Source organism: Gavialis gangeticus, unplaced genomic scaffold (genome assembly GCF_001723915.1).
Source record: "Gavialis gangeticus isolate Ggan-Ray unplaced genomic scaffold, GavGan_comp1, whole genome shotgun sequence".
In the NCBI taxonomy this organism is placed as follows: domain Eukaryota; kingdom Metazoa; phylum Chordata; order Crocodylia; family Gavialidae; genus Gavialis; species Gavialis gangeticus.
Window position 1 is genome coordinate 8746460 of NW_017729028.1, and position 15400 is coordinate 8761859.

General features: G+C 45.0%; 1 protein-coding gene and 1 long non-coding RNA gene across 2 annotated transcripts in view; one reads left to right on the top strand and one right to left on the bottom strand.

Annotated features, from left to right (window-relative positions):
• Positions 1 to 1626, bottom strand: part of LOC109300156 — a 5835-nt gene extending 4209 nt beyond the window's left edge. Inside the window, exon 1 of the long non-coding RNA XR_002098148.1 lies at positions 1361 to 1626. This is a non-coding gene — a long non-coding RNA (uncharacterized LOC109300156). The remainder of the gene's footprint in view (positions 1 to 1360) is intronic.
• Positions 1 to 15400, top strand: part of HPCAL1 (hippocalcin like 1) — a 112941-nt gene that overhangs the window by 73993 nt on the left and 23548 nt on the right. The window lies entirely within an intron of this gene.

The following is a 15400-nucleotide window of genomic DNA, read 5'->3' on the forward strand; positions in this document are numbered from 1 at the left end:
TAAGAAGAGGCTTGATGACTACCTGGCTGGACTCACCTGAGTCCAGTCTTTCCTTCCGCCCAGGCGGTGGGTCGGACTTGAAGATCTACAAGGTCCCTTCCAACCCTACTTCTATGATTCTATGATATCTCTATGTAGTGGTGTTTCATTTTGATCACAGGAAAATGTGCATTTTGGGTTACTTTTTTTTAATCCAAAAATTGGGAATTTTTTTATCAGAGAAAACCAGGATCTCTTCTGGTGACATGGAAAGTTTGCATTAGTGGAGCCTTCAGAGGGTTTTGTTCTGTCAGATAGACAAGGTCAAAACAGCTAGCTAGATAGACATCCATATCATTTAGCACCACATTGAACACTTGTGAAGCAGCACTTATTGAGTAGAGTAACTTTTCATACAAACCAGGAAACTCGGAGGGGGGGAGGCGGGGGGGGGGAAGCTTGTGTGTGTGTGTGCGCCAGTCAACAAAGGGCAGAAATAGCAGTGGGGCGTAAATGGGAGGCCAGATATTTTTGTTTTGAGCATGACTATATTAACCACAGTTTTAACTATGCTTCCCTGTGCTGCCCTGCTGATCTGGAACTGAGCAGGGCGAGATAGGCTGCTATGCTTCAGTGACAAAGCTCAGGAGCCTTATCACTATCCCAGAATGCCCCTCCCTCCCACACTGCCAGGAGCATCTTGGGGAAGGAGCCTTCCTGTGGCCTATTATTCCCCACCTCCACCTCCGCTCTTTATCTTCCTCCACGTCAGCCCAGAGCAGGGCTATTCTTTGGGACCGAATTGCTAGTCAGCAGTTTGATGGGATGAGCGGGGGACATTCTCTGGGGGTAGGACTCCTCCCCAGCTGTCTGGGGCAGCTGCCAGTTGACAGCCTGCCCACTTCCCAGGCAGGGGAGAGAGCAGACTTTCAACTGATGGGATCCCCTAAGAGCAGCCCTGTGATGCCCCCTGGCTGGAGAGCTTGTCTATGAAGCTCTCCAGCCATGCAACTAGAGGAATGCCTGTACAGTCCACCTTCCAAGCTGTTTTTCTGCTGGAAGAAATTTCTTCCCATAGAAATCAGCATTTATGCAGCCTGCGTTTGGTTATAATCTTAACTATAAGGAGGCAGTTATATTACTTAAGGAGTGATCTCTGTTGGAAACTGGACATTTTCATAAGGTTCAACTGATGAGGTAATTTTATACCCAAAAGAAGCTTATCCGGTAGCAGAGCAGAGAAATTGGAAGAAATGTGGCCAAACAGGATTCATTTTCAGTCAAAACAACGTTGGTTTTCGGCAGCATCCTAGAGGAGGTTTATTTAAAGCTCCATATTCCCTAGAAAAGATAAGAAGTAGGAAGTGCTGTTTCCACTCACCAGACTCGTGTCCAAATTCCATTGTTGTTCTTGTCTGTTTTCCTCCACACCCACTCCCATTTGGAACTGCTCCAAAATAAAGCATGTAGGAGTCTGATCTTTTATTGTTTCAATGGTTCATCCTTTGAGTGTTATTTTTTTAAACAGTGCATTTCCTAAATGAAAAGCCAGTTGGATTGAAATGCCTTGGAATGCACCATTTGAATAACAGTCTGACTCTCTGTCCCATCTCTCCATTTCGTGTGTGCTTTGGAGCATTGCCACAAAGGGATGGAAGTATAGACATTTGAACTTCGTGAGACATTTGAATGAGATATTCTTGTTCTGTGTTTTAAATTACAAATCTCTTTGGGAAAAGAAAAAGCTCTGTACTTATAACTTACACTCATCTATTTTTACTGAAGTAGAGAGTCCAGAAGTCATGCCAGGGGCAACGTGTAGGGGGTGCATGTGCACCCCCTACAAAAAGGCACCACTGACACACTGCCAGTAGTGTCCGCAGAAGCTCTGCCGCCGTGCTTCCACCGCCGTGCCCCCACAGCCGCCGGGAGCACACATCATTTATGAGTCATGCAATAATCAATGAGTTCAAGGAATTATTTGAGTAATCCTTTGTAGGCTCCACTGATAACACTAAAGTTTTAAGCAGCTAAATAGAAGTATTAAAATGCTTCAAGTTCTATTTGAAGCGCTGCTACAGGTCATCTACATTATCTTCTCTCCGTATTGTGCTCATGTACGTTGGAGGCCATTTGTAGACATGCCCAGCGTTTTCTAAACTGTGTCAACTGATTTGCATCACAGTTCTAATCAAATTTCAATTTGAATTAATGGTTAATAGTCAATGATTACCCACCAAGGCAAGAGCGTGGCTATACATATTCTATACACTTGACAGCTCCTTAACAGACCCGGTTCTCAGCCTCTGTGTGGTCTTACGTTTGGAGGTAATTAAGAGGTGATAATAAGCCTGTAAAACCACTGCTACATTGTTGCAATCCTACTGACAGTTATCTAAAGTGCCCTTCCAGGAGTCCTAATGGGTACAATTGACCTACAGTTGATACTTAGTCATAGTTGGGTGTTGTTGGCACATTTGACTTTTTGTAAAGATGTTACTTTGTGCCTGATAGCTTCTGTTGTATTGCAAAAACCTAATTGAGTTTCCCTCATGGGGATTGATATTTGCAATGCTTATCTGCCAAGTTCCTAAGAACTTGTATATATGCTAATTAATACAGTTTAAGTTGCTTAATTCATATTGCCCTGGTTTGCATTGTTCAATCCTCATTCAATGCGGATTAGTTTGTTCGGATTGGAGCCATTTTTAATTCAGTTTACAGACATCCACATGTATATAATGACAGCTGTAGACCAGATTAAACCTAGAAAAACATAACATCTATAAATGGCCGGAAAGACCAACAGAACTAATAAGCAAATGTTTCCACGCACAGTTATAGCCAAGATCAGTGTTCTGCACAAACTATTATTTGCTCTCTCTGCCTCTTCCATTCCTTCCCTTTTCAGGAATGCACTTCTGAGCACCCTTCCTTGAAGTCACAGTTGGATTCTAAATACTCACATCTACAACTGTAGGGATTATATGTTCCTACGCCTTCAGTTATTAACTTACTACAAATAGAATATAATAAACAGATTTCCGGGTAAGCTGCTGTTGTATTGCTTGGTCGAAAAGAAACACCTTCACACTGAGCCTGTGTATGCTGGGAGAATGCATCACATTAGAAAATGTGTCAGCTGGCATAGTACTAGACATAGGTTTGCCTGTCCTGGTTGTACCACCAGCTAACACATTGTCAAGGCCCATATCGAAGGGGAAATACTGCTTGTTGAAACATGTCTTGGCACTTTCTAATGTGGTACATTTTCCCATTATAGCCCCAGTCATTGCAGATTTCAGGGCAGGACAAATGGACCTCAGTTACTCAGCAACTGCAAAAGAAAAAAATTGCTAAGGTGATGATTATCTTGATTTCCCCTTGTGAAAGACTTTATAGAAGTTGGTGAGAGAAAGTTCTATTGTGGCATTTAAATTAGAGCTGCTGTAATTTGTACGGTTCACCACCTGTGATTAAATTGATTGCAGAGGTTCATAGGTTAGAGAAATAACTAATGCTATTGATTAAGAACTTTTGAAAAGGAAAGGCTTTCCTTCCAGAAACTTTACTGACAGATAGAGGTATATGGGTGAAAGGAAGAGATCATTCGGACAAGCAGGGCCTTTTTAAAGGCAGAATAATGAAAAGAAAGCCAATAGTTTGGATTCTTTTGCTAACACAGGTAAGGTTTGAGAAGCAAGGCAAGAAAAGACTTAACTACCTTGGAACCTCCACATTCTTGCAGATTATTTCCATGCATTATATTTGGTAAATGTAGCTTAAGTCTTTTTATTTTTCATCATATTTATATAGTAACCATGATGGGGCCATTTAGAAGTAGGCCTATAAAACTCCATCTTCAACTTTAATATCAGATTAATCTTGCCATGTGTGGGACCCATCAAAGCTTCAGGAAGGGTTTGAGTACAGGAGGTCTCAGCTTTATGAACAGTAACTTGTTTGCTTAGTTTGTTTCTTCCTAACCTTCTCTTCTCTTCCCAGTATATCTTGTGTCTAAATGCCCCTTGTATCTTTGTCATAATGTCTGCTGAGCTCTCTGGGGCAGGATTATTAAGGATTCATGAACAGCACCTAGCACAGTGAGGACCTGAGCCTCAATTAGAAGCTCTAAGGCAGTAGTGTCGCACATAATGCCCATAAGCCAGATCCAGCCCACAGGTCATGGGCTGACCCTGCACGCTGGTGCACAGGCTGTACCTGGTGCCACAGGTGTTGTTCCTAGCACAGGGAGGTGAGCTGCATGTGGTGCCCCACCAGACTGGCTTTGTGTACATAGATGGTCTGGGGCTGAATCTGGACCAGCCCCAGAGCTGGTGAGCATGGCCAGCCAGGCAGGATGCCACATGCAGCACACACCCTGTGCCATTTCTTATACCACATGCAGTGTCCACGGAACCAGATCCAGCCTGCACGCCACCCACCTGCAGCACAAGCCCCAGAGTGCCACCAACACACACTGCATGTGAACAGGGGATCAGCACAGAGAATGTACTGCTTGCAACACCTTGCTTGCTGGACCAGCGTTGTACACTGGCTCTGGCATGGCCTGATAAGGCCATGAACCCTCGTCTGGCTTGTGTGGATGGATGAGTTAAGACACCCATGTCCTAAGGTAGTGGTTCTCAACCAAGGTGTCTTAGCACACTGGGGTACCACAAGATTCTTTTAAGGGTGACATGGTTGCACACTTACATGTGGTTCATAAAATAAACCTAGAGATTTCAAATAGGAATCCATAGTGCCAAAACTATTCTGACCTCTTGTGGCCCTTCTGGGTTCTTCGCAACAGAAGAATCGCTCTATTCTGTAGTTAAAAAACAAATGAAAGCCAAGCGCTGGTTTTTTTCAAGGGGTGCCTTGAGCCAAGAAAGATTGAGAACCACTACTCTGAAGTATGTGGATTGAAACAGTAGTCTGTGATCTTCCATGTGCTTGGAGCCTGCTGCTGTCCCCTGAAGGGCAGTCCCTGCCCAAGCCATAGAAAAACCCATTTTTGTTGAACTGTTTCTTAGAATTTAACATCCAGGGATGTCGGATTAAAGTGAAGTGCCTTCTAAGGCATATCCTGAGTTTTCATCCTGGAGTATTTTAACTGCGTTTGGACTAAAAATAACCTAAAATCATCCTCCAGCATTACTAACTTCTGCAGCAAATGGAAAAGCACATGCAGATAGTATGTACACTGGTAATGGGACAGACACTAAATGGTAGGAAATGCTCCTTGTTTTAGATGACAGGCTGCAGATGATTTTATTACTTGATTCATAAAGACAAGGAGACTAAGACATTTATTAGATCATCTGCTGTCCTCTAATAAGTTCACTCAAGCTGCATTTACATTGGAGAATTTTCCCTAATTTTAGCAAATTGTGACCAGCCTCCCGTGTAACTATCAGTGACACTCCCAACTGTAGTCAGACAAGTAGAGCTGGAGTTTGTGGCAGTAGATTGTCTCTTAGTTTTAAACAGTTCCATCAGTTACGCTGATGACAGTGACACTTTTCCTGGCGTGTGCCGAAAGTTGTATGGCCACTGCTTGTTAGTACCGAGGCAAATTATTGATGCAGGCAAGGCATGAAATTGTGAAAGACCACACGGGATGGTATGTAAGGAGAAACCATACATCAACATTGGATACTAATTGTTTCAATCTCAGTGGTTCTCTGGTTGGCTTTCTTTGAGCATGTCTGTTTTTAAAGTCCAGACATAATTAATGCAATTGTGAAGAAGTAAGACAAGAATATGTATCCTTCACTAAAAAAATAATGAACCCCTTGCAAATTAAATTAAACTTGTGGTCTGACTGAACTATTTTATGCAACAAGTAGCTGTCAGTATTTTCCTCTCTGGATATCTTCTCTTCCAGAGGTCAAATTGTTGTTGTTGTTTTCCTTGAATCTTGCCCTGTTTGGATCATTGGGCTATTGATCCTGAATTCTGATGATGATAAACCAAATGTCATCACCAGTTAGTTGTACCATAATTAGCAAAGCATTCATAAAAGAACTAGTATTAGAAGCTATATCCAAGCTAGGGGAAAAGAGTATTTTTAACATGTGTTCACTAACCTACAATAAAATCTTAGCATAGAGAAGATGCATTGTAGTTTTGGCTTATCAGCCATCCATGCTTTATATCCAGCGAATGCATTAAAATTACAGGTTGCTTATTGCAAAGCATGCAGAAGGCATACAGATTGCAGTAAGTGTTAAGCCTAATACTACATTAACTCAAATCTAAGACAACCCTGACTTTAAGATGATCCCCCAATAATTCAGTTCCATATATTGAACATTTATAAATTTGTTTTAATTTTCCAGATGTAAAATCGAATTATTGAAGGTTTGTCTTGAATTCATTCTTCCCCCCCACCATGCTGCAGCAGGGAAAATAGTAGCTGTGGGTGGGTGTCAGATGGCCATCGTACTTTCTACCTCCCATAACTTTTTCCCCTAATTCAACCAGAATTGCTGCATTTTACCTTTTTTTGCAAAATGCTGCAAGTTTCAGCACAGGTACTCTGTAAGTACACTTTTGAACAGCATTTTTGTACCTAGTTCATAGATTCATAGATGTTTGGGTCGGAAGGGACCTTAGCAGATTATCAAGTCCGACCCCCTGCCCTGGGCAGGAAAGAGTGCTGAGGTCAGATGACCCCAGCCAGGTGCATGTCTAGCCTCTTCTTAAAGACCCCCAAGGTAGGGGAGAGCACCACCTCCTGTGGAAGCCCATTCCAGATTTTGGCCACCCCTACTGTAAAGAAGTTCTTCCCGGTGCCTAACCTAATCTGCTCTCCATCAATTTGTAGCCATTGTTCCTAGTTACTCCAAGGGGTGCCCTGGTAAACAGGGCATCGTGTATTCCATGCTGTCCTCCCCTGATGAATAGGTGGCCACAAAATCACCTCTCAGCCTTCTCTTGGAGAGGCTAAAGAGATCCAGGGTCCTCATCTCTCCTTATAGGGTTCTTCTTGCATAAGAACCTAACCATAAGAGTGGCCCTCCTCTGAACCCTTGTGAAGTTGTCCACATCCCTCTTGAAATGGGGTACCCAAAACTGGATACAGTACTCCAACTGTGGCCTGACCAATGCCACATAAAGGGGAAGCATCACCTCCTTAGACCTGTTTGTTATGCACCTACTAATGCATGATAAAGTGCAGTTATCTTTACTGATCTCTTTGTCACATTGACAACTCATGTTCATCTTGGTGTCAGCAATGACTCCAAGAGCCCTTTCCACTGCCATGCTGCTGAGAAGGTCCTCCGGCAGCCTATAAGCATGCTGGTGATTCTTTCTCCCTAGGTGTAGCACATTGCACTTGTCCTTCTTGAACTGCATCCTATTCTGTTCCACCCATTTTTCCAACCTGTCCAGATCTGCCTGGATCCGTTCCCTACCCTCTGGTGTGTTAACTTTGCCCCATAATTTGGTGTCATCTGCAAATTTGGACAGAGTGCTTTCCATGCCCTCATCCAAGTCACTAATGAAGACATTGAACTACGCCGATCCAAGGACCAAGCCTTGTGGGACTCCACTGCCCATATCTTTCCAGGTTGATACTGACCCATCCACCAGCACTCTCTGGGTACGACCCTTAAGCCGATTGGCCACCCACATCACTCTAATTATCTACGTCACAGTCTCTCAGTTTATCTGCAAGAATATAATGAGATACCATATCAAAGGCCTTCTTAAAATCCAAGCAGATGACATCCACCTCAATTCCTGTGTCTAAGCATTTTGTGACCTGGTCATAAAAAGAAACAAGGTTCATCAGGCAGAATCTGTGCTGGTTGCCCTCTAGCATTGCTTTCTCTTCTGGATTCCCACCAATGTGATCCTTAATAATTTTTTCAAAGGTTTTTCTGAGGATAGAGGTGAAACTAAGCAGTCTGTAGTTACGCAGATCCTCCTTCCTCCCCTTCCTGAAAATAGGGACCACATTGGCCCATTTCCAGTCATCTGGGACCTGACCTGAGCACCATAAGTACTCAAACAGCTGTGCCAGTGGCTGTGCTATGACACTGGCCAATTCCTTCAGCACCCTTGGTGAAGACCATCCAGGCCTGCTGACTTAAACACATCCAGCCCCTCCAAGTGTCTCTTCACTGAGTCTGTGCTAGCAGTTGGTGGGCTGGTTACCCCTTTATGCCTGTCTATGATCCATTTGGGAGATTTGTCCTGATCCGAGTTCAGAAATACAGAGGCAAAAATCTCATTGAAGTGCTCAGCTTTGTCTCCCCTATCTGTCACTAGTTGCCCTAGTTTCTCTTGTAGGGGGCCTATGCTACCACCTTTTTGTTCCCTATATACCTGAAAGACTTTTTGTTGTCTTTAATTTTTGTTGCCAGCCTAAGTTCCATTTCTATTTTGGCCTTTCTGATGGCCTGCACTTGCAGAGAGGCAAAGTAGGTTTACTTCACCTTGGTAGCTACCCACTGCTTCTATAGCCTGTATGCTTCTTTTTTGCCCTTAGGTTTTGCTGGACTTCCCTGCTCAGCCAAGAGGGTTTCTTGGCCCCTTTGCCCCCTTCCTTGTGCAAAGGGATTGTCTCCTTCTGCACCTGTAGGATTGCTCCCTTTAGGAACGACCACCCTTGCTGGACTCCTGTTTCACCAATTCTCTTGTTCTTCAGTGCCTCACTAACTAATCTCCTGAGCACACTGAAGTTAGCCTTTCTGAAGTCTAACACTTCTGCTCTACTGGTTATCTTTCCCACCCTTCATCTCTCTCCAAAAGGCTGTGCTGAGGCCTGGCCTGGGCCAGCCCTGCCAGGCCCTTCCCAGCCAACTGCAGCTCCGTGACAGCCCCGCCTGGCCTGGTCATGGGGAACCGGGAGCAATCTGGCCATGCAGCTCCCATGGCCCCACCCCAAGCCACAGCCCACTGGGAAGTGCCTGGCCCCCGCAGCCGAGCCCAGCATGGCCCCTCTGTTTCAACCCTCAGCAGTGCCCACAGGCCAGCCCAGCTCAGCCCTGCAGCCCCAGGCGGATGGCAGGGTCCCAGCCACACAAGCAGCGAGCAAGCGGGAAAGCCAGGCAGACCCTGGCTGGGGTCCCTGTGCCCGTACCCGAGAGGGGAGATGGGAGTTTAATTCTCCCCTGCCCCCTTTCACCTGAGATGCTGCCTGAGCCAATGTCTGGCCTCAGGGACAGGCCTGGCAAGGGCTGCTTCCCCTCTCCCCCTCCAGGCACACCCCGGTTGGGGTCCCTACAGGCCAGGGTGGGGGTTTAAACTCCTCTCCAGTCATACCTGGCTGCCAGCTAGGGGCCAGGCCACCAGGCCAGGTCAGCTTCCTTCCAGCCATGAATGTCGCCTGCCCCCGGAGGCTGGGGGAACACGGCAAGCTCCTGCAGGCGGCAGTAAGCAGTGAGCCACAGTGCTGTCAGTGGGAAGGGGAGAGGTGCCAAGCTCCAACCAGTGGTCGGCGACCACCTGCAGATGCCACTGGCAACGTCAGCGGTGGCCAATACCAATTGGGGGCCACCCACAGATGCTGCCGGTGGTGTTGGTGGCGAGGGGGCGGGTGGTGAGCAGCGACCGCCCGCAGGCACCACTGGCAGTGTTGGCAGCGTCTGTGGGTGGTCCCCAATCGGTGCTGGCTGCCACTGATGCTGCCGGTGACACCCCCTACATGTCACCAATTCTTCCAGACTTGTGGTTGCTGAGGAAAAGAAAGGCGGTCTGCTCTAGCGCCCCCCAGCATCTAGCCTGAGTGGCTGCGGCATGTGCCTGCATTTTCAGAATCAAAAGTGAATGTCTATCAAATCGGTTCCCTGCAAAGATTGAATCAATTCAGGCTCAGGCTTTTTGAATGTCTGGCCCTAGCCAGGGGGTCGGGCATTCCTCTTTCCCTCTGCACAGCCCCCAGCACCTGCCCCCCACAGTCTCTGTCCCTCACTGCTCCCCACAGCTTTTGTCCCTTCTCTTCCTTTCCCCCACAACCTCCTTGCTGTCAAATATGGCTCCAGGACCATTCCCTTGCAGGTCACACAGCATGCGGAAATGCAGTCCCTGCCTGGACACAGCTGTGTCCCAGGGCCAGCGCTGTTATGCTGCTGTTTGGCTGGGCAGGAGATGGATTTTTGGATTTGAGTAAATGGCATCTAAAGTATGAGGTGTTTTTGTCATTTGGATGTATTGTCTGAGACTCATGTTTCATCCAAACCTCTTTCTAAAGGAAAGATCAAACCAACTCCCCTCCCCTTCAAGAAAAGAAGACTCTGGAGCCTGTTCTCTGCATAGCTTGGAGTTGAATGCAATGTTCAGATCATTGAACTTGACCTTAGCCCTCCGCCTACCAGCACATGTGCTCACAGAAGGACCATTCCATATAGCCCCAACTGCAGAGATTGGGGAAACATGCTAAATATTAAATACTGCTTATGGCGCAGCCTGCATCATGGGGCTGAATTCTTTTGTCCATTTAATTAAATTAGTGTTGTCTTGATGGCTATTTTAGATGATTGTTTTTGAAATGACTTCTTTTAAGTGCTCAGAGTGTCAAGCACAAATGTCAACAAAGAAAAGGGTTTTAAGTCTTTCCTCCACTGGGAAATGTCAGCATGTCTCTGGAACAGGCATCTGGTAGCTGTCACTTCTAATAGGACTTGCTTCCTTTCTCTTCCACAGGCATTCCTGTATTGCCTTTGTGCACATATTCGTGATCAGTTCCGTTAGACCACATCATATTGTTGGTTTATTCTGATTCTTGGGTTTGCAGGCAAAGGGTTCAGTTTCTGAACATCAGTGCAGTTTCTCTGTACACGCCTCTCTGCAGGAGCATGGCCTTAAGGAATCTTGCAGTGCTGTACTATCACATCCTGATTTATACAAGAATTGTGTGTAAAGCATTCCAAAAAGAGCAATTACTGACATTTCAGGACAGGATACTGACAGCTCAGGGGGTACTGACAGCTCAGCAAGGAGTGAGCTCTAAAATAGCCCTTTATCTCTTAATCCTTAGAAATCCCACCCCTCACACACCCCTTCGGTTTTTAAAATGAAGGTGTTTTTAAAAATGTAATGGATTCCTTTATCTATTTATGCTGTGTCTGTGAGAATATACCATCACACAGGTGGACAAATAAGACCAAATAAAGCTCTTTCCCTGTAGCTCCTCAAGATATAAAAGGCAGAATGCTGATATAAAGCCCAGGACTCTTAGCTTGCTCCTACAACTACTGGGGCTGGGATTCTTGGCAGGGGCTTACAGATTCACAGTAGGTACACCTGGCCTGTGCATACATTTTATATGAAAGCATATGCACATTTTAAGATTTTGAAGAATTTCTTTCTCCTTAGCTCTCTTCCCACTTCTAGCCTGTCAAAACCCAATTCAGGGCCACTGTGCAGCAATACCGCAGGCTTTGCATCTTGCTTATGACGAAGAGAGGCTCATTGTGGCTTTTCCATCACCTGAGAGTGATTTTTACTTGTACTTGTTATCTTATGTTGTGATTGCAGCCTGGTAACATAGTTTCTTACATTGACACTTTTGTCAAGGCGTCTAGTAATTTTTTCAAGCTTTGTACTATATCCATTTCTTCTCTGCCAGCAGATAGCAGGTGGTAGCCACTACACTTCTGGTGACATCACCTCTTGGTAAGGGGAGGTTTCTTATTCCATTTTATGTATATTCCTCTGTGGATGGCACAACTGTCTGTATCAAGATCTTGGGCCAGACTCTTAACTGGCCTAGAGCTCTGCTGGTTTACACCAGCTAAGAATCTCTTCACTCTTTTTTCCTCTTGAGTTTCCCACTTTCTGATTCTTCATATCCACCTCTTTAGTGGCTGATATGAGCACTGTCAGGAATATAGGGGGTGAAGTCTGAGCCTCATAAAGTGGGTGCCAAAATTCTCATCGATTTCAGTGGGGTCAGGTTTTCACCTGAACCCTCTTCTGGAGGCCTGTCCTATTCCACCACTGGTTTGCAAGGCTTTAGTAATTATGCTGTCAAATCTTGCAGCAAACTCTAGATATAACTTTCACATTTTGATTGTGGCACAATAATTTTTTTTTCCAAGTAGGAAAAAATTAAGATTGAGACCACCAGTTTAATTATCTCCAGTGCTTGCCAGCTCTTTCTGGGGCTCCAGTTTAAATGGTAGAAGGGCTGCTTGTTTTTAAACTAAAATTTGTATTGGGGACAACACTGCAGACCTTTAAAAAAATGTCTTTGGAGGAAGTGAAAAAATAGTAAAAAAAACTTGATTCTCTTTCTAATGTTTGCATTCTTTTCAGCTTTCTTTTCAATATTTTTTCATTTGGATTATGTTTCAAACCTCTAAATACAGGTTTAAATTAAAATGGGTTGTTAGCAAACAACTGTCTACCTCTAATCACTGTTTTCCATAATGTTTTCACTAAAAGCTTTTATGTAAGATGTCATTTAGTTGCTTGTTTTTAAAAGAGGCTGATTTCAGTCATGTGATACAGGAAGAATAAAAAATCAATCATATGCAGTTAAATAAATAAATAAGTTGACTCAGCCCAGCTCAGCCTTGGCTTCACTATCAGACTGGGTTCTCCCCATTTTATGTAATAGTACCACTGATAAAGCGACCACAGACCAGATTTTACACGCTAATCTAATTTGGTATCACCTATGCAAACTCCATTGTTTTAGTACTATACTCTCATTGACTCTTGTGCCAATCCCATTGCATTGCAGGTTTACGCAGGAACAGTCTGGCCCTATCACTGGAATGTAGTAATAATCAGTTCTTTTATGTACAAGAAGGAGTTGAATGCACTCCCTTTCTCCCTGAGCTGTGATGTATTCCGTAGGCTGCTGGGAGTACAGAAAGCTTGGGGGAAGGACATGGGGGATATTTGTCACTGAATTCAGCAAGTAAGAGTTTGGGATATGTTGGGAATAAGCCTGATCAGTACAAAATTGGTATTTTAACATAATCATATTTTAAAGAATGCACAGCTGAAAATCCTGAAATAACCCTGCTGGACCGACTGGGAAAAAAACAGACTAATAGGTTTCATCTTCCTTAATGCTTTAAAGTATGTTGGGTGCAGCACAGCATAAAAACGCTCCTATTGATGCACAATGTATTTGTGTTGTGCTGCATCTCCTAGATACTGTTTACACTGAGAGCAGAGTTCTTCCATTGACCCTGTACACAAGAATGCTAAGCCTTAAAGAAGCTTTGAGCTGACTGTTGAAGGACATCTGCCATGGACAAGATAGGAAGATGGCCATGATCAGAACAAACAACTCATTTTTTTAAGCGAAATTTAAAAAAGAAAACCTCAGTTTTTTTTTTTATAGTGTCATTATTTCTGTCCTATGCTGGTTTTTGACCTTTAAACTCGAAAGGGAGATGAAATTAAAAGAACTGAATACTCTTTCTCAGTTTATATTAGGTACCAATCACCATCCAGTAGGCTCACATTCAATGAAAATTTTATTTTAAACCATGCATCACAATAGTGTCCTAAATTGAACGTCATTTTACATTTGTTAAACTCCTCACCCATTTTATTTCTTTCTATTCAAACAGACCCCTCAGAAAAGGTCCTATAAGTTAAGACATGACAGTGAGATGCTTTCTGTGTCATACAGCATTGCCTGAACTAACCTGAATTGTACATAATCTGGAGGAGAGTAGAATGACTGTTTAGCGCCTTTCAACTTCATTTAAAAATAAATGTGTTTTTTTGTTTCCTTTAACTAACAACCTAGTCATCTGCCTGATCTGCTCCCATATTTCTTTTATTGCATTGAGAAAATTTGTCCCTTTGCACTTGCAATGCCTCATCTGTGGGATGCAGAGCATTTACAAACGCTTCTGTTTCTGTAATCCAAATGAAGTGGTAGACTGAAAAACTCAGAATTCATTGGCAGCAACCTGAAAGGCAGCTGTTTGGTCTGTGGGCCTTTTCTGTTTTTGACCCAGACCTTTGTGGTTATGGTGGTAATTTGTCACCCTAGACTTGATGATAAGCTCTTCTGTGCAAGTAATGGGAGTCAAGTTTTGCAGGGTACAACCCTGCAGTTTATGAATTACTATATTGTATGACTACAAACTGTTAAAATAATGTAGTAATAATATGTCATAGCTCTCTGTGTTCTACAGCGAGATTTTTCTAAAGGAAGATTGTTCTCAGGTTACTGCATTGGTGCCCAATGCTCTGAAGTAATATATGTTGAGTAAATCAGGAGTGAAATCCTGGCCCCATTGAAGATGATGGCAAAACTTTTTGTGGACTTTGATAAGATTTCAGATTTTCACAGAATTGGGAGGCTTGTAAGTGAATGTCTCAGGTTCCAACTGTTGCACCTGACTCGAGCAAATGTGTGTGGCCACTTGGGTATGGTCCCCACACAGTGATTTCCAGGATCAGTGTCTTAGTTCAAATTTGCAAACAAGCCTGGGGTAGAATTTGGTTCTTAATTGGCTTCCTTTGATATACCCAAACAAGGGTCAGGTCTTCAGAAGTGCTCAAGTGCTCCTATTGTGACGTGTGGCCAGACTTCCAAAATAGCTCAGCATCTGACATGCCACCAAGGTACTGCGCTGGTTTTTTTTTTTTTTAAATGTTACTTCAGGGGTCAGCAACGTTTTGGATTGAGTGCCAAAACCCCCTGCAACGTGGACTTCAAAGATGTTGGCATGCCAGGGCAGATGTCAGGGGAGCCATGAGGGGCCCAATCCTTCTCATGGCAACACAGCCCTGATCTCTTAGCTGCCATGCTCTTCGAGGGGCACACGCAGCCGTTACCGGCAACGAGCTAAGCTGGGGCTCCAGACCCCGGTACAGCCACTTGCAGCCTTGCAAGTTGCTGCAGCAAGCAGCCCAGGCTCTGGGCAGGCCCTTACCATCTGCCACGGAGCCCGGGCTGCAAGCCTGTAAGTGGCTGCACCAGCTGCATGAACCTACAGCAGCTGCACTAACCCTGGCCCCTTCTCCCCCGTGCGCCTCAAGATATGCATGCAGCTGCCTCCAGCCCCAGAGTCAGATTGGGGCTCCAGACCCCCATGCAGCTGTTTGCAGCCTGCCTGCCGCCTGCTGTGAGCAGCCAAGGCTCCATGGGGGCAGCGACTGCACGTGTGATTAGGGGTGCACAGTGAGGGAGGGGCCTGGAGCAACACAACCCCAACCCCTTCCCTACCATGCATCCTAAGGTGCACATGCAGCTGCTGCTAGCCACGGAGCTGGGCTGTGGCTCTGGACCTGATGCACTGGTTGCAGCCTCCCAGCTGCCTGCCACATCTGGTGGGGCTCTGGGGAGCTACTGCCTGCCAGAGCCTGGGCTGCTCGTAGCAGGGCTTGCAGCCTCCCCACCACCTGCTGCAAGTACCCTGAGCTCCATGGCTGGTGGCAGCTGCCCAGAGCCTGGGTTGGCTGTGGCATGCCGAGCAAGATGGCCTTG